This window comes from Eleutherodactylus coqui, chromosome 9 (genome assembly GCF_035609145.1).
Source record: "Eleutherodactylus coqui strain aEleCoq1 chromosome 9, aEleCoq1.hap1, whole genome shotgun sequence".
Classification (NCBI taxonomy): Eukaryota; Metazoa; Chordata; class Amphibia; order Anura; family Eleutherodactylidae; genus Eleutherodactylus; species Eleutherodactylus coqui.
In genome coordinates, this window is record NC_089845.1 from 14,958,859 (window position 1) to 14,983,353 (window position 24,495).

Sequence of the window (24,495 nt, forward strand, 5' to 3'; positions counted from 1 at the left end):
TGACTGGTGTTTGCACGGCAACACAGAGTGCAGAGCAGAAGCCGATCGCCCTGACCTCTATGTAGTGGCCGGCGCTGGTAATTGCAGGCGCAGCTCTCACTGTTTAGAATTAAAGCTGCTCCCGCCACTATACAGGGGTCAGAGTGATCTGCTTCTGCTCCATGCACTTCTGTTGTGGAGCTGACAGTGGGCACTGAGTGACAGACCCCAGCCAATCAACTACTGAAGACTATCCTCAGGAAAAGTCATCAATAGTATTTGACCTGAAAACCCTTTAACAGAGAAGATCTTAGCTCAAAATGTGCCTCTGATGGCGTCTCTCCATAGGCCTCCTGTCCACGAGCGAATTTTCACTAAGTTTCCCATGGCGATAATCCGCACACGGTTAACGCAGTGAACGCTTTCCATAGGATAACTATGGAAAATCGCGGCATGCTGCAATTTTCCGCGATTAACCTATTATTATAGAAAGGTTCATTGCGGCAAATCGCGGTGCCAAAGTGCTCCCCAGCGGCGGCCCCCGCAGCAGAAATCCGTGGTGGGATATCGCTATGCCTGTGGACAGGCGGCCTTAAGAACACAGTCTATTTTGGACTTTACAATGCAGCCCCATTATTTAATTTGAGCATTTTTTATTCTTTGTGGTAATTATTGTTAAACGGGTTGTCTGAGTTGTAAAAACTCTGGAAACCCCTTCCCTGTGCATTAAAATCACAAGTGGTGGGGCGTGGCCAAGCAGCCGAGCTGACCGGCCGTATGTGAGAGGAGCTCCCGCTCTAACCGACATTAATCCTGTGCCCATCCTGAGGACTCCCAACCACGGTATAACATCTCCGGAGGAGAGGGGGAAGAGGACAGACCTCAAAAACAAACATTGAGGGTAAGCGCAACGGCAGCGGCGCCGACGGAAGACTCGAGAGGTGGAGGGAGCCGCCATTCCATACCACGAGGTACCTATCAACCAGCCGGCAAGCCCCAGACCCGGTGTCATACGTGACAGAAAGAAGGGAGGGGGAGACCCAGACCGCCGGCAACACCGCAGAGCACCGCAGAACCTGTGCAGCACCCACAGCGAGGGCGCCTCGGCGGCGGACACGCGGAGCCGCAACCACCGCCGCCATCTTGCGGAGAAGATAACCGGCCGGCGAGCAACTACCGGAGCCCGGCACACACCACCCTGCGCTAACTAACAGGATACCCGGTGAGACGCCCGTGGTAGCGGCAACTGAGAAGACACCAGCGGCGGACCAGCGGCGGACCCGCGGCGCCGCGGCTGACACAGCCGCCGGTCTGAGAACGAAGCCAACAGACCCAGAGGAGACAAAAAGAGCAGAGGGGGCGCGCAGAGATCCTCATACCAAAGGAGAAAGGTAACACTGGAAACGGCAACCAGGGGGAAAGGGCAGCAGCCATCGTATCCCACATAAACCCAAGCCCAGGAACAGAGCCCCCCCCCCCCTCCCACCATACCCAGAGAAGAGACCATAGCAGTAACCACAGAATACCCCGGACAGAGGGAAAGGGTGACACGGGTCCTGCAGAAGACCCCTCCCCCCGCAGGCGGCGGCAAACGATCACAGTACACCACCAGGTACCTCTGAGAGAGTAGCATGGGGCCTACCAGGCAAAACGCAACAGCTGACAAACTGAAAGCGTTTGCTAGAAGTGAAAACCGCAAGGACCCAGGCTCCGATTCTACATCGTCGGCCCCGGCGGGCTCATCACCCCAGATAAAAAACACCAGCCCAGGCCCAGCGGAAGGGACAGTTCAAACCCTACAACAATTGTCCGAGCAGTTGCTGACCGTAATCCAAACATCCACGACTACCCTCACCAGTAAAATTGATGAAGTAAAAATGGATGTAAGCCTCCTTAGACAAGACCTCCAAAACCTGAGAGAAAGAGTCACTAATACGGAAGACAGAGTATCCACACTAGATGATACTGTCTCCCCAATGTCAGCCGCAATAAGAGACCTAACACAAAAAGCAGAATATTGGAGACAAAAAGCGGACGACCTTGAAAATCGTTCACGACGCAATAATCTGCGCATAGTCGGCCTACCAGAACGAACCGAGGGGCAGAAACCCGAAGAATTCTTAGAGAAATAGATCCGTGAACGCCTTCCCAATGCTGACTTGTCACAAATCTTCGTTATTGAACGAGCCCACCGAGTGCCGATGAAGCCGCCCATACCTGGGGCCCCTCCTAGACCCCTACTAGCAAGAATACTCAACTCCCGTGACAGAGATAATATTCTACAAGCTGCCAGAAAAGGAGGACCCCTACGCCACGACAACGCCACAGTATCCATCTTCCCGGATTTTTCGGCAGACCTCCAAAAACAGAGAGCGTCATTCTTCAGCGTTAAAAGGCAACTTTCAGATCTGCAGCTCCCGTACTCCATGATGTACCCGGCGCGACTGCGAGTGATCGACGGAGAACGCACCCGCTTCTTCACCTCACCACCCGAAGCAGAAGAATGGTTAACCACTAGACGACGTCCAGAAAGACTGTAATGTATACAAAATTTAACCACTTCTTATTTCCCCTTTAGACGACGGGACTTCCACACGATATATAAAGGTGTCACTAAAACTAACTAAGGATATGGTAAATTACTAAACCAAAGATGAAGCGCCCCCTCCAGGCCACCCCCGGCGTAATACCCCTCCCCACCCTTATCCCCATCCCTCCCCTCTTTACCCCTCCAGCCCCCCCTCCCCTCCCTCTCTTTCCAAAAGGGAGCCCACCTAACCAATATACAACGAGATATGGTTGGCTCGCACTACTGCTTTAACAAAGCAACAGAACCGCGAGTATAGCGAACATTGAAGCTATGCTAAGCCGGTTACCCCGAGTAAAAAGTTAGCCACGAATACTGATATAGCAAAAAAGTATTCAGTAAACAAAACCTGTTAGATTGCAAGTTGCAGAAGTTACAAGTTGGTATTACACTACCGCAATGTTTTTAAGTTGTATGCATCGGATGCTCAATGTTAATGTCTTTCATGTAAATGTACTGGAATGCGATTGTATAACGAGTAACAAAAATGTGACGAGGCGTGGTGGGGGGTTTCCTGAGGGACAGAATGCCAAAAAAAAAAACTCTATCCAGACCCAATTAAACTACCTCCGCCAATAGCAGAGATAACCTTTGTGTCCTGGAGGCATGTCAGAGACATGCGAACCACAATAAATTCATTGATACGCTCCTGGCGACCACATGTATTGTGCCTGCAGGAGACCCACCTCACGCCCGAAACTTCTAAATGCCTGTCGAAGCCATGGGTCCAGTGGTCAGCACACTCATACCACACATCATACTCCAGGGGGGTGTCCCTACTGATAAAAAGATCACTCAGATGGGAGGTGGAACAACTGAAAAGAGACCCGGAGGGCAGGTTTATTTTCGTAAGATCTAAAATAAATAATGATTTATATGTACTCCTATGCTACTATAACCCACCATCAACCTCAACGACCATCTGCATGGGAGACATGAATATGGTCAGGGACCCACTCCTGGACAGGTTTGGGGGTGGTGCTCGGGGTCGGGGGATACGTGCCCGACTCGACTGGCCTCTATGATCTCGGTAACGGGATGGTTGGATATATGGCGAACAATCCACCCACACCAGCGGGAGTTCTCCTGCCATGCAGCCCACAATCATGCGCTGAGCTGAATAGACTACATATTTGGATCCCCCTCACTATTCCCAATAGTTGAATCCATAGAACACCTCCCAAGAGGGGTGTCAGACCATTCGCCAATCAGCAAGGCTCTAAAAAACCCAAGCTTTTCTGTTATCAAGAAACAACGAATACACCCGTTCTGGCTGTCGCTGCTCGGCCCAAATGACCGAATAATAGACCAAATCCAAATATACTACGAAGCACATGAAGCGAGCCCTGATAAGATGCTGGTTTGGGAAGCCTTCAAACCATACCTCAGAGGATGCTTCAAATCCTCAATTTTCTTCATTAAAAAAACCACAGCAAAGGAAGGAGAACAATTAGCGGAACAATGCCGACAGCTAGAAAAGGAATTCATATCTGACCCCTCAAATGAAAAAAGGGACAAACGGCTACAAGCAGGCAGAGAGTATCTGCTACATTTAAAAGAGAAAGCCCAGAGAAAATTATTCTTTACCCGCCAGTCCTTCTTTGAATTGGGTAATCAGTAGAGATGAGCGAACGTGTCCGTTACGGACACATCCGCACCCGGACACCGGCTTTAGCGAACACTGCAGTGTTCGCGCGTAAGTGTCCGGGTGCCGCCGGGGGGCGGGGAGATGCGCGGCGGCGCGGGCGGCAGTAGCGGGGAACAGGGGGGAGCCCTCTCTCTCTCCCTCTCCCCCCCACTCCCCGCCGCACCCCCCCCGCGCTGCCACGGCGGCCCCCGAACTTTTTCGCCCGAACACCGAGGTGTTCGCAAAGTTCGGTGTTCGGGCGAAAAAGGGGCGGGGCCGAACGTGTTCGCTCATCTCTAGTAATCAGTCCAGTAAATTATTAGCATACATGGCCCGACAAGAGACCACCTCCCCAGCCATACTTAGGATTAAATCAGCAGAGGGCACAATAATCACAGACCCCAAAAGGTATATTAAGCAGATTCCAACAATTCTACTCCGACCTATACCAATCCCAAACTAACTACACCCCAACAGAGCTAGAGACCTACCTAGCCAGTATAACATTCCCAGCAATACAAGACACACATAAATCCCTACTAGACGACCCCATTACAATAGAAGAAATAGAGAAAGCAATGGAGGACATGGCAAAAAACAAGACCCCGGGTACAGATGGCATACCAGTAGAAGTCTACTTACAATACAGGGAGGAAATAACACCACAACTACTTACGCTATATGAAGATATATTTGGAAAAGAACATCTCCCAGAATCGCTGCTCGAGACCAATATAGTCCTCATATTAAAACCTGATAAAAACCCAGAGGAGTGTGGGTCATATAGGCCATCTCCCTTTTAAATACAGACTATAAAATCCTTACCAAGGTGTTGGCCTCCAGACTGAACCAAGTAATCAAAGACATCATACACCCGGACCAATCCGGGTTCATCCCGGGAATGTCCACGTCAGACAATATCAGAAGGACGCAGGTGATCACGCAGGTGGGGTGGAGGTGGAGAGCAAATTGGGCCTTGGCCTCATTGGACGCAACCAAGGCATTCGATTCAGTAGAATGGCCATACCTGATGGAGGTTCTGCGGAAATTCGGATTCGGAGAGCCGTTTATTAAATGGGTCTCTATCCTACATAGCGCCCTGACGGCAAAGATAATGGCGAATGGCTTGATCTCCACCTCCTTCCCACTCCACAGGGGGACCCGACAGGGCTGCCCGCTTTCCCCCCTTTTATTTGCAATCACCATAGAACCCCTGGCTCTAAAGATCCGACAGCACGCATTATACAAGGGAATCCAGATTGGACCTAGAGAGGATAAGACAGGATTATATGCAGATGACATAATACTCTATGTCAGAACCCAAATACACCCTACCACTGGCCATCTCTCAAATAGATGAATTCGGGAACTTCTCAGGCCTACGTATTAACTGGCAGAAGTCTACCCTTATGCCGCTGAGGGGGGAGGAGTGGAGGACGGGAGAAGTATATCATAATCTGCAAATTGTTCCTCAATTTAAATATTTAGGGATCTATATCACCAGAGACCACACCCAAAGCTTTGATCTAAACATTGCACCCCTAATGACAACCCTGCAACTAAAACTAAAAGCTTGGAGCCCTCTACCACTATCTGTAGCAGGTAGAATAAACCGTATCAAAATGATAATACTCCCCAAATACTTATACCGGTTAGAACACGCAGAAACGGCTATAACACAAAAATTCGTCAAAAAAAATAACTCACTAATAACCTCATTTATTTGGGGAAAATCTAGAGCCAAACTCCGTATGGAAACCCTACAAAAACCCAAAGAACTAGCAGGAATGGCATTGCCGGACTTTAAAATATACTACCTAGCGGGGTAAGTCAGATATATAAGCCATTGGCTGTCGGGCTCTCTTCTCCCGAACTCCGAGCACCACCTGATGTACTTCCTCGCGGAGGCATCACTTTGGATCCTCCTGGAGGCACCAGGACTGTTGACGAAACAAATGCTGCCCATTCACAGACTTGCAACAAATGTCTGGAAGGCATGCAGGCAATTGACTAGGCGGGAAGACACCCCCCTGGAGACCCCTTTATGGAATAACAGAGCGCTGCCGCACTTACTGAACCTACCAGACAGACAATTTTGGTCAAATTTAGGAATCACCACATTGGAACACCTATACATAGATGGAACACTAGCCTCCTTTGAGCAACTGCAACAATTATACCAGATACCTAGAACAGGATTCTTTAGATACCTACAACTCAGACACGCATTGACAGCTCAATTCCCGGAGCCCAGGAGACCCTTTTCAACATACCCATTAATAGGTATACTGCGCACACAAGGTCCCAGGGGTCTAATATCGGCACTATATACTCACCTGCTACACTCCAGGACCCCCGGCACACAGATGACGGTGATGGAAAGATGGAAAGAACTTATCCCAACACTGACTAATGAGGACTGGGAGACCGCGATGGCTATATACACCGGGGTCTCGCCAGCTGCGAATAACAAACTAACCCAATTATATATCCTACACCAATGCTACCTAACACCGAGTAGACTACATAAAATGAAATAGGTCAATTACCAGTCAGTGCCATCGCTGCCGTGCACCAAACGCAAATTTCAACCACCTAATATGGAACTGCCCGATGGTGTACACGTACTGGGAGGAGATCACAGAGTTCCTAACCCAACTGATGGGAATACCAATACCACTAGATCCAGTGATGTGCCTGCTGGGGGTCATGGACGAGGAACAGTGGCAACACTATGATAAAATATTTCTTACCAAAGTACTATTTTATGCCCGTAAAGTTATAGCACTACGATGGATGGACAGGCGCCCCCCGACAGTTACAAAATGGCAGAGCATCATTAATACTATCCTACCATACAAAAAAATAGTCTACAAAAACAGAAAATATCCTGAAAAATTTGACAGGGTTTGGGGGATCTGGTGTGGGTCAAGAAACACAAACATTACACAGGAAATGTTTCAAAATTTCTTAAGACGAACCACACCCAGGCTTGACATGTAAAACAAGCAATATTGTCATTAATACTATAAATGCATGTGTTAATATACACCTGATAAACACAGAAGAAATGTAACGTATTTGAGTACTGACTACCAATGCCAAAGAGCTTTCTGGTGTATACACAGTTAAAGGGGTTGTCCTGCGAAAGCAAGTGGGTCTATACACTTCTGTATGGCCATATTAATGCACTTTGTAATGTACATTGTGCATTAATTATGAGCCATACAGAAGTTATAAGAAAATTTTCACTTACCTGCTCCGTTGCTAGCGTCCTCGTTTCCATGGAGCCGTCTAATTTTCAGCGTCTAAGCTCCAAATTAGACGCGCTTGCGCAGTCCGGGTCTTCTTCTTTTCTCAATGGGGCCGCTCGTGCCGGAGATCAGCTCCGTGTAGCTCCGCCCCGTCACGTGCCGATTCCAGCCAATCAGGAGGCTGGAATCGGCAATGGACCGCACAGAAGCCCTGCGGTCCACCGAGGGAGAAGATCCCGGCGGCCATCTTCAACCGGTAAGTAAGAAGTCACCGGAGCGCGGGGATTCAGGTAAGCGCTGTGCGGTTTTTTTTTTAAGTCCCTGCATCGGGTTTGTCTCGCGCCGAACGGGGGGGCTGTTGAAAAAAAACAAAACCCGTTTCGGCGCGGGACAACCCCTTTAACTTAAATGTTATATAATAAAACGAGTTTAAAAAAAAAAAAAAATCACAAGTGGTGATATACTCACTGCTCCGGTCTCTGTTGACAGCTGTTTACCAGATGTCACAGGGCCTGCAGCCAATTACAGAGCTCAGTGATTGATCGCATTTAGACAGTTTTGATAAATGAGGGCCATTGTACTTTATTTAGTTATTAAGTTTTGGGCAATATATTTTGAGTTCAATTTGAATTTAAAAATTCCAAAATTTGCAGAAAGATCAGAAAAATCTGCAGCTTTCAAGATTTGATTGTCTCAATATGTAAGACCGGCCTCAAACGACCAGATTTGAATTGCGGAATCCACAATTGTTACCTGCGCGGTCAATCTGCAATATTGCACATTTATTAAAAAAATAGTACGTTCGTCTGTCTGCTCACATGAACGGACAGTGATTGCCATTTCCACTCGTGGAAATAAAATCCCTACATGTTCTATTTTTGCGCGGATTCCATTGACATATTGGATAGGTCTCGGGTAGCCACATCATCGCCTAGCGATGACATGGGGAAAACAGAGTTTTGCAAAAAAAATTGTGCTGCGCATGTCTGATGGCAGCTCGCTGCAGCTATCTGCAATGCAGATGTTGGAAGGTACGCGCGGTCTGGGACAGGGCCGGATTACACTGTGGGCTTCTGCATGCGGAATATGATGAGTCTGTGTGAGATCGGCCATAGAGTACGTTCTTATGTAGCAGATTTGCTATGGAAGAAAATCAAAAGTAGTGGAAAATGGTGCAAATTTTGATGTAGGTTTTGTTGCTGCTTTTGGTGAGGATTTGACCCTCTCATTTGAAGAGGTGGAATTGACACAGCAAGACCCAGTATACATTGACATGCTGTGGATTTAAAATCTGCAGTCCAGGGCAATTTATGCTGTGAATTGTCTTTGCAGTACGTGGATAGGATTTCTAAAATCCCATCCAAAATGGTTATGCTATAAATGCTGCAGAAATTCCACAGCATATCATATCCTTCAGGACATACCGGACAGTCATATCATAAAAATGACTTAAAATTTTTAAACACCCTTTTCATTTTTTTCAGAGCACAGATGATGTATACATTTCTAAATTGAACACATTTTCTTAGCCAGCAATGAATTCTGCAGTGAGTTTAAGGCCCCCTGTCCACGCTAGCGATATTCCACCGCGAGGGACGAGGGGGGAGCATTGAGAGGTCTCAGCAGTGAGCCTATCTGACAGATAGGCTCACCGTGGAGAATTGCGGCATGCTGCGATCTGAGTCCTGTGGGCAGAGAATCATTATGATTCTACGCCCATAGACAGGGGGCTGCGCTTTCCATAGCAACGTTATGGAAAGCATGCACTGCATTACTCGTGTCCGGATTATCGCTGCGAGTAACGCAATGCACTGTCGCCAGTGGACAGGAGCCCTAAGGGGCCAATGCAGAGTTATCCAAAAATAAGGAGCAGACCTGGGGATTTCCTTACAAGTAAAACTACAAAAGAGAGGTCCACAATCCTCACACCACGGACAAGAGCAAGTGGCAACGTTTTTATGACAAACCAGTAGGTTCCATTTTCTGCTACATCGCAGTGCTGGGTGTCTCGGTTACAATTTTATGGTCCCCGAGTGACCAGTGCTTTTCTGTTTCATATGCAACCAAGTTCAGCGTATTTTCTGCATTACTTATAAATTTGCTTGTGACAAGGTGGCTGTTTTTGGAATCGCCACTGGAATTCACGTTGTACTTGAACAACTGATTTCACACTTTTCAGATATTCACTTTTAAGCTTTTTTCAGTAAAGAGGCAGATGTTGACAGAGAAACAATTCAATATTTATTACCTTGGCTGTGGAGATTTTAGAAATATTTTATATTTGACCCTAGTGAGATACTTGACACCAACACAAGCCTCAGAATTGAAGGAGCACCTTGTGGTTTTCAGCCTCTGAAATATCCTGCATAAGGCTGCCTGCAGACGAGCGGAAATTCCGCGGCGGGATTTCCCGTAGAATTTCCACCCATGGACGCTGCCATAGGATTGCGTTAGCAAACGCAATCCTAGGCAGACGGCCCCGATTTGTCCACGCGAAATCTCACGTGGCAAACAAATAGCAGCATGTTCTGCGAGCCCCGCACAGAAATCTCACTCCCCGGCCACCGGCTCCGGTCTGCGCATGCGCTGGCTGCACAGCAGCCGGCACATCAAACAGCCAGAGCCGCGGAAGCAGGTGAGTACGCGCTGCTCTCTGCAGGACTCGGGTCGGGTCTCTCTGCGAGAATTCTCGCAGCCGGATCCGACCCGGCCGTCTGCAGGCGGCCTAAGGGTGTCTACCCACTACAGTTCTTTTTCAATGCGAAGTTCGCAGCGTTTTTTTTTCTCCAGGGGTCTATGGGACTTATTAATGTTAAAGTCGCATTGCGCAAAATCGCGATTTTGCAGTAAACTGCGATTTTGCCGTGATGCGTTTTTAACATTAACATTAGAAAGCCCCATAGACACCTGGGGAAAAAAATGCAGCAAGTTCACAAACGCTAGTGGGTAGTCACCCTTAGGATGTTTCTTAAGCACCATTTCTAGTTTTCAGAAGTCTTGAGTTGCCAAAACATAAGAACTTCCCCCAGCCCAAAGGCGACTTCCCTCAAGAAATTAATGTAGGGTGTAGTCACTTCATAGACGTTTAACATTGGGCTGTGAAAAAAATAAGTACAATTCGAATAATATACGGCTTTAGTTCACAATTTTTCATTTTCCTAAGCAAATAGGGGGAAAGCACAGTTTGCTACACAATTTCTCTTTTATGATGAAATTTACCCGCCTGATGACGGAGGCCATGTTGGACCTCAGAAATGCGTCGCTCTATATAGATCGTTGATACCAGTATTCTGATCTGAATAAATCTGGATGATGCAGCCGATGATAGAAGCCTGCTTGATTGAGACTATGTGATATTCAGCTTCGGGCATATCTGCTGGCGGTTTGGGGATTCTAAACATTTTCAGATCTCTTGTCCTTTGTTGTCTGGGCGCTGGGAAACATTTCCTTCTTGTCTGGTGTATAATCTTTTGCCTGGACAAGCAACAGGGCTGAAGAGTGAAAGAGCACCATATGCATTTCATTCCTGATTTGGTTATTTATAGTATTGGCCTATAATGGTAGGAGAAACAATGAAAGAACTCCAGGAAAGTTACCCCATTTTGGAATATGCTACAAATGGTGCAGAGTGAATACTGCAATTTGTCTACAGATATGCCATTTTATTGCCCAATGTTTTGTTTCCAACTTGTGCCACTAGAGACTCAAGCCTCAAAATGTATTATAGGGTATTCCTACACAAGAGAGAACCCACATCTGTGTTAAAATATGTGGCCTGGGCACATGGCAGAGCTTAGAAGGGTCAAACTGCCATTTAGCCATCCTAGTGCAAAAATGTCCTTCAAAAGTAGGTGCCACTAGAAAATTGCACCATTATGAATGCAGTTTCTTTGGGGGGTACGGCAATAGTCCATAGGCAGCTGTTAACTCATGTATAAACACATGCCAGGGCTAAGCAGGGTCTTAGGCTCCTAATTCTCTGAGGTTGGGGTCCACATGGGGTCACTAAGCTCAAGAGTCGCCCTTACTATTGTCTGGGGTAACTTTTTTGGGGTTGCAAATAAGGAAGATAAAAGGAACTGTTAGGGACTGCAAGTGTGCACCCACTGAGTCAACCTATTGGTTTGGCTTGGGCTAGTCCCAGACCGGTGCTATGCCGATAATACAGGATGTCACGTCATTTTACCATTTGCTCTACAACACAGACTAGTGAAGATTTTGGTGCACCTTGCACAACTCGACAGGGGGTAAGGGGTCTGGTTCCATTGGTACCTGCAGGGAGCCTACAGTGCAGTAGACCAGCAAGTGATTTGCTGACTACAAGCTCAAATACAGTGTTTTACTATCTTTACACAATAAAAGCACTTACAAAAAAAAAAATCATTTTTTGTGTTGCCATATTCTGACAGCCATAACTTTTTTAGTTTTATGTCAGCAAAGTTGCGTGAAGGCATGTTCTTTTGTGATATTTGCATTGGTACCATTTTTGAATGCATGACTTCTTGATTACTTGTTATCCCATTTTTTGAATGGTGGTGTTTTTCATGAAGGTAACAGGACAATTACACGATTTAGGTCATTACGGATCCAGTAATTTTGCTTCTTGCTAGCTTTTTTCACTAGATGAAGTGGTTTTTAATGTGTAAACAACTAAATTTGTGTTTTTAATTTTTTTTTATACTTCAAAACTTTTTCTTACCATATTCAAAGGAACTTGAAGCTACAACTGTTTCTATATTGTAGTACTACAGTTGTAGTAATATAGTGTAGTATATTATGTCTGCATCTCTGCATCTTAGCATTCTAATAGGCCAGTAAACTTGGCAGATGTGGAGGCCAATATAAGATCCAGCCATCCCATTCCGTGAGCACTCTGTGACACCAGCGTGTTTGTGGGGGTAACCCCAGAATCCAAGGGACTGACCAGCAGATCCCAACTGTTACCTATCATCCACGCAGGGTCGGAAAGCAGTAAAATTTCATTTAAAGGTTTTATCCAGTTTCTGTAAAAAAAAAAAACCCCAAAAAAACACAAGAAATAAAAAGGAGTTGTAAATGTTAAGAAAAAGAAATGAGCACAAATGCCCAGTTGTGCCTCCGCTGGTTTTCACGGTTATCTTCTGAAAGCTGTATTGACACATTACTGCTGCAGTCAATGAATGGCATTATACTACGTGACCATTGAAGTACTGGCAGTGATCATGTGCTGGCAGCTTGTAAACAAAGATTGGCAGCTCCACATATTTTTTTTTTTTTGTTTAGAAACTGTATAACCCCTCTAATCAGGGGTGTAAATATGGGGGATACGGTTGCACCCTGGCCCTCAAGCCTTAGGGGGCCTTTATCTATCTATCTATCTATCTATCTATATATATATATAAAGACGAAAGCCCTCACTGACTCACTCACTGACTGACTCGTCACTAATTCTCCAACTTCTCGATGTCGTAGAAACATGAAATTTGGCACAAGCATAGATTATGTCCAAAATAGGAAAATTAATGGGTCCCAACTCAATTATTCAATTCTAGCACAAAATAATTAGCATCCAAATTTTACATACGCAATCTAATTCTCCAACTTTCCGATGTCGTAGAAACATGAAATTTGGCACGAGCATTGATCTATATATATTATATATATATATATATATATATATATATATATATATATATAAAGACGAAAGCCCTCACTGACTCACTCACTGACTCACTCATTGACTGACTGACTCGCCAAAAGTTCTCCAACTTCCCGATATCGTAGAAACATGAATTTTGGCACAAGCATAGATTATCTCCAAAATAGGAAAAGTAATTGGGTCCCAGCTCGACTATTCACTTCTAGCGCAAAAGAATTAGCGTCAAAATTTAACGTACATAATCTAAATCTCTCACTTCCCAATGTCATAGAAACTTAAAATTTGGCACGGGCATTGAATATGTCATAAATAGGAAAAGTTAATAGGTCCCAACTTGATTATTCAATTTTATGCGCAAAAGAATTAGCGTCCAAATTGTACGTACGGTATCTAATTCTCTCACTTCCCGGTGTCATAGAAACTCGAAATTTGGCAGGAGCATTGATTATGTCATAAATAGGAAAAGCTAATAAGTCCCAACTCGATTATTCAATTCTATGTGCAAAAGAATTAGCGTCCAAATTTTACGTACGGAATGTAATTTTCTCACTTTCCAGTGTCATAGAAACGTGAAATTTGGCACGAGCATTGATTATGTCATGAATAGGAAAATCTAATGGGTCCCAACTCGATTATTCAATTCTATGCGCAAAAGAATTAGCGTCCAAATTTTACGTACGGAATGTATTTTTCTCACTTTCCGCTGTCATAGAAACGTGAAATTTGGCACGAGCATTGAATATGTCATCAATAGGAAAAGCTAATGGGACCCAACTCAATTATTCAATTCTATGCGAAAAAAAGAATTAGCGTCCAAATTTCACGTACGGAATGTATTTTTCTCACTTTCCGGAGTCATAGAAACGTGAAATTTGGCACGAGCATTGATTATGTCATAAATAGGAAAAGCTAATGGGTCCCAACTCGATTATTCAATTCTATGCGCAAAAGAATTATCGTCCAAATTTTACGTACGGAATGTAATTTTCTCACTTTCCGGTGTCATAGAAATGTGAAATTTGGCACGAGCATTGATTATGTCATAAATAGGAAAAGCTAATGGGTCCCAACACGATTATTCAATTCTATGCGCAAAAGAATTAGCGTCCAAATTTTACGTACGGAATGTAATTTTTTCACTTTCCAGTGTAATAGAAACGTGAAATTCGGGTATATCAGCTAGTTATATAATAAATAGGAAAAGTTAATGGGTCCCAACTCAATTATTCAATTCTAGCGCAAAAGAACTAGCATCCAAATTTTACGTACGGAATCTAATTCTCTCACTTGAAATTTGGCACGAGCATTGATTATTATGTCATAAATAGGAAAAGCTAATGGGTCCCAACTCGATTATTCAATTCTAAGCGCAAAGGAAATAGCGACAAAATTTTACGTACGTAATCTAATTCTCTCACTTCCCAATGTCATACAAATTTGAAATTTGGCACGAGCATTGATGTCATAAATAGGAAAGGTTAATGGGTCCCAACTCAATTATTCAATTCTAAACGCAAAAGAATTAGCATCCAAATTTTACGTACGGAATCTAATTCTCTCACTTCCTGATGTCATTTTATATAAAGGAAACGTCGCATGGTCACCTCCACGTGGTGTTTCCTGGGTAACGCAATGAACCATGACCACTGACCACTGACCTACTGACTGCAATCCCTGCTAGCCATCATAAACCGCTCCTGCAGTCACACCGTTTCTGCCGTCACACGGCTAAATGTCTGACCATTGTCTATGCGTATAGCATCGCTCACTCTCCACCTCGCCATACTGTGCACATCTCCAGCCCCTTTACCCTCTGTATCACCCCATTACTTGTAGTATGTAAGCTCGTTGGAGCAGGACCCTCACCCCTATTGTTTCCATCAACTGATTACTATATGTAACCGTGGTTCTGTAATGTTTGTATTTTGTCTTTCTGTATTCCCCCCTGTCTATGTAAGCGCTGCGGAATATGTTGGCGCTATACAAATAAAGATTATTATTATTATTATTATTAAAATGGTGAACATATTTTTTTCCTCGGTATCTTTAAAGTAACTACGAGTTCATAAGATTTTCTGTGTGAACACCAGATAAACACCAGTACCAAATTAATTCGGGCGAAGCTGGGTATATCAGCTAGTCTATATATATATAAACTAGCTTACCCGTCGCGCATTGCTGCGAAGACAGACATACATACGTACATTCGTTTTTATATATCTAGATAACAACCAATCACAGCACAGCTTTCATGTTACCTCAGTGGTATAATATATAACAACCAATCGCAGCGCAGCTTTCATGTTAACTCAGTGGTATAATATGTAGCAACCAATCACAGCACAGCTTTCATGTTACCTCAGCAGTATAAGAAATAGCAACCAATCACAGCACAGCTTTCATTTTACCTCAGCATTCTCAATATCCAGCAATTGTCAAGCGAAACGATCGACGGATGCATCATTTTGTAGTTGAACACGCTTGCTCTAAATACCTTTTGCTTTCGTGCTTGAGATGAAAATCAAACGATCTTTACATATATACATATAGATGACATCAGGAAGTGAGAGAATTAGATTCCGTACATAAAATTTGGACGCTAATTCTTTTGCGCTTAGAATTGAATAATCGAGTTGCGACCCATTAACTTTTCCTATTTATGACATAATCAATGCTCGTGCCAAATTTCAAGTTTCTATGATATTGGAAAGTGAGAGAATTAGATTCCGTACGTAAAATTTGGACGCTAATTCTTTGACGCTTAGAATTGAATAATCGAGTTAGGACCTATTACCTTTTCCTATTTATGACATAATCAATGCTCGTGCCAAATTTCAAGTTTCTATGACATTGGGAAGTGAGAAAATTAGATTCCGTACGTAAAATTTGGACGCTAATTCTTTTGCGCTTAGAATTGAATAATCGAGTTGGGACCCCTTAACTTTTCCTATTTATGACATAATCAATGCTCGTGCCAAATTTCAAGTTTCTATGACATTGGGAAGCGAGAGAATTAGATTCCGTACGTAAAATTTGGATGCTAATTCTTTTGCGCTTAGAATTGAATAATCGGGTTGGGACTCATTACCTTTTCCTATTTCTGACATAATCAATGCTCCTGCCAAATTTCATGTTTCTACGACATCGGGAAGTGAGGGAATTAGTGGCAATGATGGAAATCGAACGATCTACGTGGGGGGGGGGGGGTAACTGTCGACGCTCGCACGTGCGCCATTTATCATAGGATAGTTGTTAGAGATGAGCGAACGTACTCGTCCGAGCTTGATACTCGTTCGAGTATTAGCGTGTTCGAGATGCTCGTTACTCGTAACGAGTACCACGCGATGTTCGGGTTACTTTCACTTTCATCTCTGAGACGTTAGCGCGCTTTTCTGGCCAATTGAAAGACAGGGAAGGCATTACAACTTCCCCCTGCGACGTTCAAGCCCTATACCACCCCCCTGCAGTGAGTGGCTGGCGAGATCAGGTGTCACCCAAGTATAAAAATCGGCCCCTCCCGCGGCTCGCCACAGATGCGTTCTGACATAGCTGAGGGAAAGTGCTATCGTGTTGGAGCTGCTATAGGGAGAGTGTTAGGAGTTAGTGTAGGCTTCAAGAACCCCAACGGTCCTTCTTAGGGCCACATCTAACCGTGTGCAGTACTGTGGAGGCTGCTTTTAGCAGTGTTGCACATTTTTTTTTTTTTGGTATATCGGCCGTGCAGAGCATTGCGCCCTGCAGTAATACTCCAGGGACAGAAGTGCTTAGGCAGGGAGAGCGTTAGGAGTATTTTAGGCTTCAAGAACCCCAACGGTCCTTCTTAAGGCCACATCTAACCGTGTGCAGTACTGTGGAGGCTGCTTTTTGCAGTGTTGCACATTTTTTTTTTTTTGGTATATCGGCCGTGCAGAGCATTGCGCCCTGCAGTAATACTCCAGGGACAGAAGTGCGTAGGGCAGGGACAGAAGACATATTAATATTATTGATTGAATATAGGCAGTGGGCCTTTGCTAAAAAAATTTGGGCAAAAAATCTATTTGGCCTGCCTGTGACTATGCTCAGTGTTCTGGGTCTGTCTGTGCTGGGTGTAGTAGTTCTACAAAATCATACGCAGCCAGCTAAGTGTTACAGCAGGCTTGCGCCAAATGATTTCCTGGCTCTGTCTGGGCTCTGAAATCACCGCTGTGTTGCAGTTGACAGTGCAACACTCTGCAGTTCTGTGACATACTCCAGGGACAGAAGTGTGGAGGCAGGGACAGAAGACATATTCATTGAATATAGGCAGTGGGCCTTTGCTAAAAAAATTTGGGCAAAAAATGTATTTGGCCTGCCTGTCACTGTGCTCAGTGTTCTGGGTCTGTCTGTGCTGGGTGTAGTAATTCTACAAAATCATACGCAGCCAGCTAAGTGTTACAGCAGGCTTGCGCCAAATTATTTCCTGGCGTTCCGTAAACGAAGTCAGCCTCCAACCACAGGCCAATAAGCGGCACATTTAATTACAGCGTTCTGTTTCTGCACTACTGGTAATACATCATGCTAAGGGGTAGGCCTATAGGACGTGGACGAGGACGCGGAGGCCCAAGTCAGGGTGTGGGCACAGGCCGAGCCAGTGCGGTGGCCAGGGGTAGAGGCAGGGCCAGACCGAATAATCCACCAACTGTTTCCCAAAGAGCCCCCTCGCGCCATGCCACCCTGCAGAGGTCAAGGTGCTCTACGGTGTGGCAGTTTTTCACAGAGACGCCTGACGACCGACAAACAGTGGTGTGCAACCTTTGTCGCGCCAAGATCAGCTGGGGAGGCACCACCACCAGCATGCGCAGGCATATGATGGCCAAGCACCCCACAAGGTGGGACGATGCCCGTTCACCGCCTCCGGTTTGCACCACTGCCTCTCCCCCTGTGCCCCAACCGGCCACTGAGATCCAACCCCCCTCTGAGGACACAGGCACTACCGTCTCCTAGCCTGCACCCACACCCTCACCTCCGCTGTCCTCGGCCCCATCCACCAATGTCTCTCAGCGCAGCGTCCAGACGTCGCTAGCGCCACTGTTTGAGCGCAAGCGCAAGTACGCCGCCACGCACCCGCACGCTCAAGCGTTAAACGTACACATTGCCAAATTGATCAGCCTGGAGATGCTGTCGTATAGGCTTGTGGAAACGGAGGCTTTCAAAAGCATGATGGCGGCGGCGGCCCCGCGCTACTCGGTTCCCAGTCGCCACTACTTTTCCCGATGTGCCGTCCCAGGCCTGCACGACCACGTCTCCCGCAACATTGTACGCGCCCTCACCAATGCGGTTACTGCCAAGGTCCACTTAACAACCGACACGTGGACAAGCACAGGCGGGCAGGGCCACTATATCTCCCTGACGGCACATTGGGTGAATTTAGTGGAGGCTGGGACAGAGTCAGAGCCTGGGACCGCTCACGTCCTACCCACCCCCCGAATTGCGTGCCCCAGGTCGGTGGTGGTATCTGCGGCGGTGTATGCTTCCTCCACTAAACCACCCTCCTCCTCCTCCTCCTCCTACGCAACCTCTGTCTCGCAATCAAGATGTGTCAGCAGCAGCACGTCGCCAGCAGTCGGTGTCACGCGGCGTGGCAGCACAGCGGTGGGCAAGCGTCAGCAGGCCGTGCTGAAACTACTCAGCTTAGGAGAGAAGAGGCACACGGCCCACGAACTGCTGCAGGGTCTGACAGAGCAGACCGACTGCTGGCTTGCGCTGCTGAGCCTCCAACCGGGCATGGTCGTGTGTGACAACGGCCGTAACCTGGTGGCGGCTCTGCAGCCTCTTTCTGAAAAGCTACCCACACTTGTCATACCTGCTCGGAAAGGTGCGCCAGCTCTGCGCACATTTCCGCAAGTCCCACACGCACGCTGCCACCCTGCGGACACTGCAACATCGGTTTTATCTGCCAGTGCACCGATTGCTGTGCGACGTGCCCACACAGTAAATGTAAGGTCAGAAAAAGAGTCTGCGCTCAGAGATGGAGTGAACTGAGGACAGATTCACATAAAAGAATTAGTGAGGTATGACACTTACTTGAAAGGAGGGGGGTATGATGCACAGATGCCCCCTCCTCAGAGTGTCCTCAACACAGTGTGAAACTATACAGATCTGTATGGCTTGAGAAAGGTGCTTTGTTTTGCACTGAAACGCGTCGCCTTATTAAAAGTTTTGTCTGACTTCAACCTTTGGATCATTACTATGCATCCTGGAGCATAGTTTCACACTGTGTTGACGACACTCTGAGGAGGGGGCATCTGTGCATCATACCCCCCTCCTTTCAAGTAAGTGTCATACCTCACTAATTCTTTTATGTGAATCTGTCCTCAGTTCACTCCATCTCTGAGCGCAGACTCTTTTTCTGACCTTACATTTTCTGTTTTATCTGGGTGAGCTCTGGCTCCAGAACCCCCAGCTTGTATCTAAAGCTCTCCTTTGCATGAAAGGATTGGAGTACTGAAGAAAAGACACATTATGACTGCATCCTCTTATCCCAGCGAGTGTGGATTGGATCTACCTGTGGCGCTCTCTATCATTTTTTTGACTTTCAGTGCCCACACAGTGGAACTCTACGCTCCACATGTTGGCCAGGCTCTATGAGCAGTGTAGAGCTATTGTGGAATACCAACTCCAACATGGGCAGCGTAGTGGGAGTCAGCCTCCTCAATTCTAACAGAAGAGTGGGCCTGGTTGGCAGACATCTGCCAGGTCCTTGGAAACTTTGGTTCAATAAGTTTTTATTAGGACATATAGTATTTTAGTATGAACAGGGCATATGCAATCATTACACATCAATTTCAGTGCATTTTGAAATAGGAACTTTTGCTTAAATCGCCCCTCTCTCACCTGTTTGGCGAGGTAAGTCGATTTGTCCTTAGTTTTAAAATAACAATAATTTTCTAAATTCAAGCTTATGTTCTGGTACAACAACAACATGGACTTCAAGGAAGGGGGGGCAACGGTCAGAGAGAAAGAGAGAGAGGAGAAGGATAGGGGGGGGGGTGGAGGGGGGGGTAGGGCGGGTCACCATACCTTTCTTGTTTGGCTATCTTGTTGTTTGGGTTTGTTGGCGTTGGGGGGTCTCGGTGTGCTGGCCTCCCTGTTTCTTCGCTTGGTGCAACAGACCCTCTTTCTCTGGTGTTGGCCAGGTGGCTCCCCGTTCTAGGAATCAAGTGAGAGAAGGGGCGAGCCCTCTGGGGGTCTGGGGAGGCAGCGAGCCTCGGGTTACCCACTCTGTGGCCTCAGTGGTGGATCTAAACTCCAGCCAGGGGCGCCAGAGCGCGAAATAAGCTTCTATTTTCATTATTTCGCTTGCTCTCATCTCCTCATATCTGGCTAGTTCGTCGATGGCTTCAACCCAATGTGTCCTGGAGGGAGCGGCATCGGACCGCCAGAACCTCGGTATAATCTGTCTGACCGCTTGTACAAAAAAGCGCAAGAGGCTTTTCTTTGCTCTGGATATGGAGCCCGGGAGTATAGACAGTACCCCCATCTCAAGATTGGGTTGCACGTCTTCGCCACTCAATTTGTTGTAAAGACTAACCACGTCTTTCCACAAGGAAGCTATCGGCGGGCAGTTCCACCAAATGTGGGACATGTTTCCGATAGAGTTTGGGCATCTCCAGCACGCTGGGCTGAGTTGTGGGAGCATTTTGTGCAGCCTGGCTGGGGTTCTGTACCAGCGAGAGATTATTTTAAAATTTAGTTCTTGGAGTCTGGAGTATACCGACCCCTTGTGTGTCAGAGCAAAAGCTTTGACCCATTCAGTCGGCTGCAATTGCCTTTGCAATTCCTCTTCCCACGCGCGGGCGAAGTCTGGGGGACCGTCCCCCATCTCCCTGTCCAGCATCATCTTGTAAAGCACTGAAATTGGGTGGCTGATGGGGGCTGTGGACATGCACAGTTTCTCAAAGTCAGTGGGGTCTTCTGCTCCCCGGGGCTCGGGACTCAGGGTATCTATTGCGCTCCTTAGCTGGAAGTATTCCAGCCACGTCCCTGTGGGAACGATGCGTCCCTCAAATAGTTCCGTCAGTGGTTTCAATTTGTCTCCTGTCATCACGTCTCTCAGTCGTGGCGCGGGGTTTATTGACGTGGTCGCTAGGGTTTTTCGGTGTAGGAAGGCCTCAAATTGGGGGTTAGCTAGTAGAGGTGTGAGGGGGCCTGGAACTGAGATCAGTTCTGTATCCCTTGCAAAGCCCGACCAGGCTCTTGTTAGCTGGTTCAGCAGTGGGGACACTGCTGGAAGGCGCCTGGTCAAGGTCTGCGGGATCCAGAATATTCCCTGAGTCTGCTTGGCATCTAGGTCGTATTCCAGTTCGACCCAGAGCTTGGAGCTCCGGTTCCTGAGCAGGTTTAGCACGCAATTCGCTATGTTAGCTTTATAATACAGTGAAAAGTCTGGGAGGCCCAGGCCTCCCTTGGGTTTGTCTCTTGTTAGGGTTCTGTATTTAAGTCTGGGACTACGGCCTCGCCAGATGAATTTTGTTATCAGGGAGCGGATATGCTTAAAATAGGGTCTGTGCAGTTTTATGGGGAATGCTTGGCATATGTAAAGGAACCTTGGTAGGACATCCATTTTGACTGCGTTCACCCTTCCCGCCCAGGATAGGAAGAGGGGACTCCATTTCCCCAGGTCTCTCTCTAAATTTGTTAAGAAGGGTTTAAAGTTTAGGTCGTACACGTTTGCGGGGTCTTCTGGCAGTTGTATTCCCAAGTATTTGAGGGATTTCGATTGCCATTTGAGTGGGAAAAGTTCCTGTAGGGAGTGTGCTTCCTCTCTTGGGAGGGAGATATTTGGCATTTCGGTTTTTTGCAGGTTAATTTTGAAGTTACTAATCGCACTAAATTTGTCAAATTCTTGCAGTAGGACCGGAATCCCTATTCTCGGGCACGATAGATATAGCAGGAGATCGTCCGCGAATAAAGAGAGTTTAAGCTCCCTCTGGCCTAGATTTACCCCTCTTATGGCATCGTTTTTTCTTATGGAGTTAGCCAGGGACTCCATCGTCAATATGTATAAAAAAGGGGACAGCGGGCAGCCCTGTCGCGTTCCATTTCGTATGAGGATACTATCTGAGAGGGCGCCGTTGATTCTGATCCTCGCCGAGGGGTTCCCGTATAACGCCACTATCCACTCCCTCATGCGGGGCCCCAGTCCCACTTTCCTCAATGTGCCCTCTTAGAACCTCCATCCGACCCTGTCGAAGGCCTTTTCGGCATCGACCGCCATGAGTCCCAATGGGGACCTCTCTTGTCGGGCCCGTGAGATCAGTGACATGGTTTTTATTATATTGTCCCTCCCCTCTCTTCCCGGGACAAACCCCACCTGGTCTCTATGTATTAGTTTCGGGATGTATGGCTGAAGTCGGGTGGCGATTGACTTGGCGAAGAGTTTAACGTCTACGTTTAGGAGTGAGATAGGCCTGTAATTACCACACTCCGTAGCGTCTTTCCCTGGTTTGGGTATTACGACCAGGTGTGCCTGCAGGGCCTGAGTCGGGAAGGGGCAGCCTCTGTTTATTGCGTTGAAGGAGTTGGTCAGCAACGGGGCTAATTCGTTTTTGAATAGTTTATAGAATTTTGGGGTCAGTCCGTCCGGGCCCGGGCTCTTGCCTACTTTTAGTTCTTTGATGAGGGCTGAGACCTCTGTGGGAGAGAAGTCCTCCTCCATTTCCGCGGACGCTTCTGGATCTACAGGTCCAGGAGCGTGGCTATCTAGGTATTCCTCGACTTCACTGTCCCTCGGGGTCTGAGCGGAGTCTCTCTCTATGTTATATAGGCTGCTGTAATATTCGCGAAAGGTCTCGAGAATTTCGGTGGTTGAGTGGGCTATTCCTCCCTGTCGCTTTTGTATTTTTGGGATATAGGTTAGGGGGGCCTTAGGGTGTAGAGTCTTTGAAAGCCATTTCCCACATTTGTCTCCATACTCGAACGCACATCTGCGCATCCTGTCTCTAAATCCTAGTGTCTTTTGATCGAGTATCGAGAGGATTTGTTGACGTATTGTGGAGATTTCCACTTTCGTGTTCTCTGTGGGTCTACCTTTGTTTAGTCTCTCTTTTGTCTGTAATTCTTCTAAGAGTCTTTTCAATTTTGCTGACCTGTCTTTTTTTAAGCGGGATCCATGGGAGATAAAGACGCCTCGTAGGACGCACTTCAGGGCCTCCCATTTAATGGGGGGGCCTGTGTGGTCTTCCCTGTGTGTCTCCGCGAACGTCTCTATTGTTTTTTTGATGTCTCCGGCACAGACAGCGTCGTTAAGCAAGTTGTCATTGAGTTTCCACTGAAATGTTTTGGGAGGTCCTCCCATTCTAGAGAGACCCCCATAGATAGGGGCGTGGTCTGACCATAGGAAGGGGCCTATGGAGCACGAGGGGCTATGGTCCAGCAGTCTGTAGGATATAAAAAGATGGTCTATTCGGCTGTAGCTGTTATGCACCGCCGAGTGGAAGCTATAGTCCCTGACCCCGGGGTGCAAAATCCTCCACAGGTCCACCAGCCTCAGCCTATCTAGTTCTTTTTTGAATGTACGACGTGCTGTGTGGGAGATGGGGGAGGTCCTTGGAAACTTTGAGGAGTCTACCCAGATGCTGAGCGGCGATGCTGCAATCATTAGCGTCACCATTCCTCTACTATGCCTCTTGAGAAGTTCCCTGCAAAGCATAAAGGCAGACGCTTTGGAATCGGAAACGGAGGCGGGGGAAGACAGTATGTCGCTGGATAGACAGAGCAACCTCATGTTTATATCTCAGCGCGTTGAGGAGGAGGGGGAGGAGCATGAGGAGGAGGGGGAAGAGACAGCTTGGCCCACTGCTGAGGGTACAGATGCAGCTTGCCTGTCATCCTTTCAGCGTGTATGGCTAGAGGAGGAGGAGGAGGAGGAGGAGGAGGATCCTGAAAGTGATCTTCCGAGTGAGGACAGCCATGTGTTGCGTACAGGTACCCTGGCACACATGGCTGACTTCATGTTAGGATGCCTTTCTCGTGACCCTCACGTTACACGCATTCTGGCCACTACGGATTACTGGGTGTACACACTGCTCGACCCACGGTATAAGGAGAGCCTTTCCACTCTCATTCCCGAAGAGGAAAGGGGTTCGAGAATGATGCTATACCACAGGGCGCTGGTGGACAAACTGATGGTAAACTTCCCATCCGACAGCGCTAGTGGCCGAAGGTGCATTTCCGCGGCCCAGGTAGCAGGGGAGGCGCAGAGATCAGGCAGCATGTACAGCGCAGGCAGGGGAACATTCTCCAAGGCCTTTGCCTTTACACTGTAAAAGGATGGTGAGGGAGTACGTAGCCGATTGCACGACCATCCTCAGTGACACCTCTGCCCCCTACAACTACTGGGTGTCGAAGCTGGACACGTGGCCTGAACTCGCGCTGTATGCCCTGGAGGTGC

The 24,495-nt window shown here is 47.0% G+C and overlaps 1 protein-coding gene across 4 annotated transcripts in view; it reads right to left on the reverse strand.

Annotated features, from left to right (window-relative positions):
• The window catches only part of COL15A1 (collagen type XV alpha 1 chain), a 638,286-nt gene that overhangs the window by 186,615 nt on the left and 427,176 nt on the right, over nt 1–24,495 (reverse strand). The window lies entirely within an intron of this gene.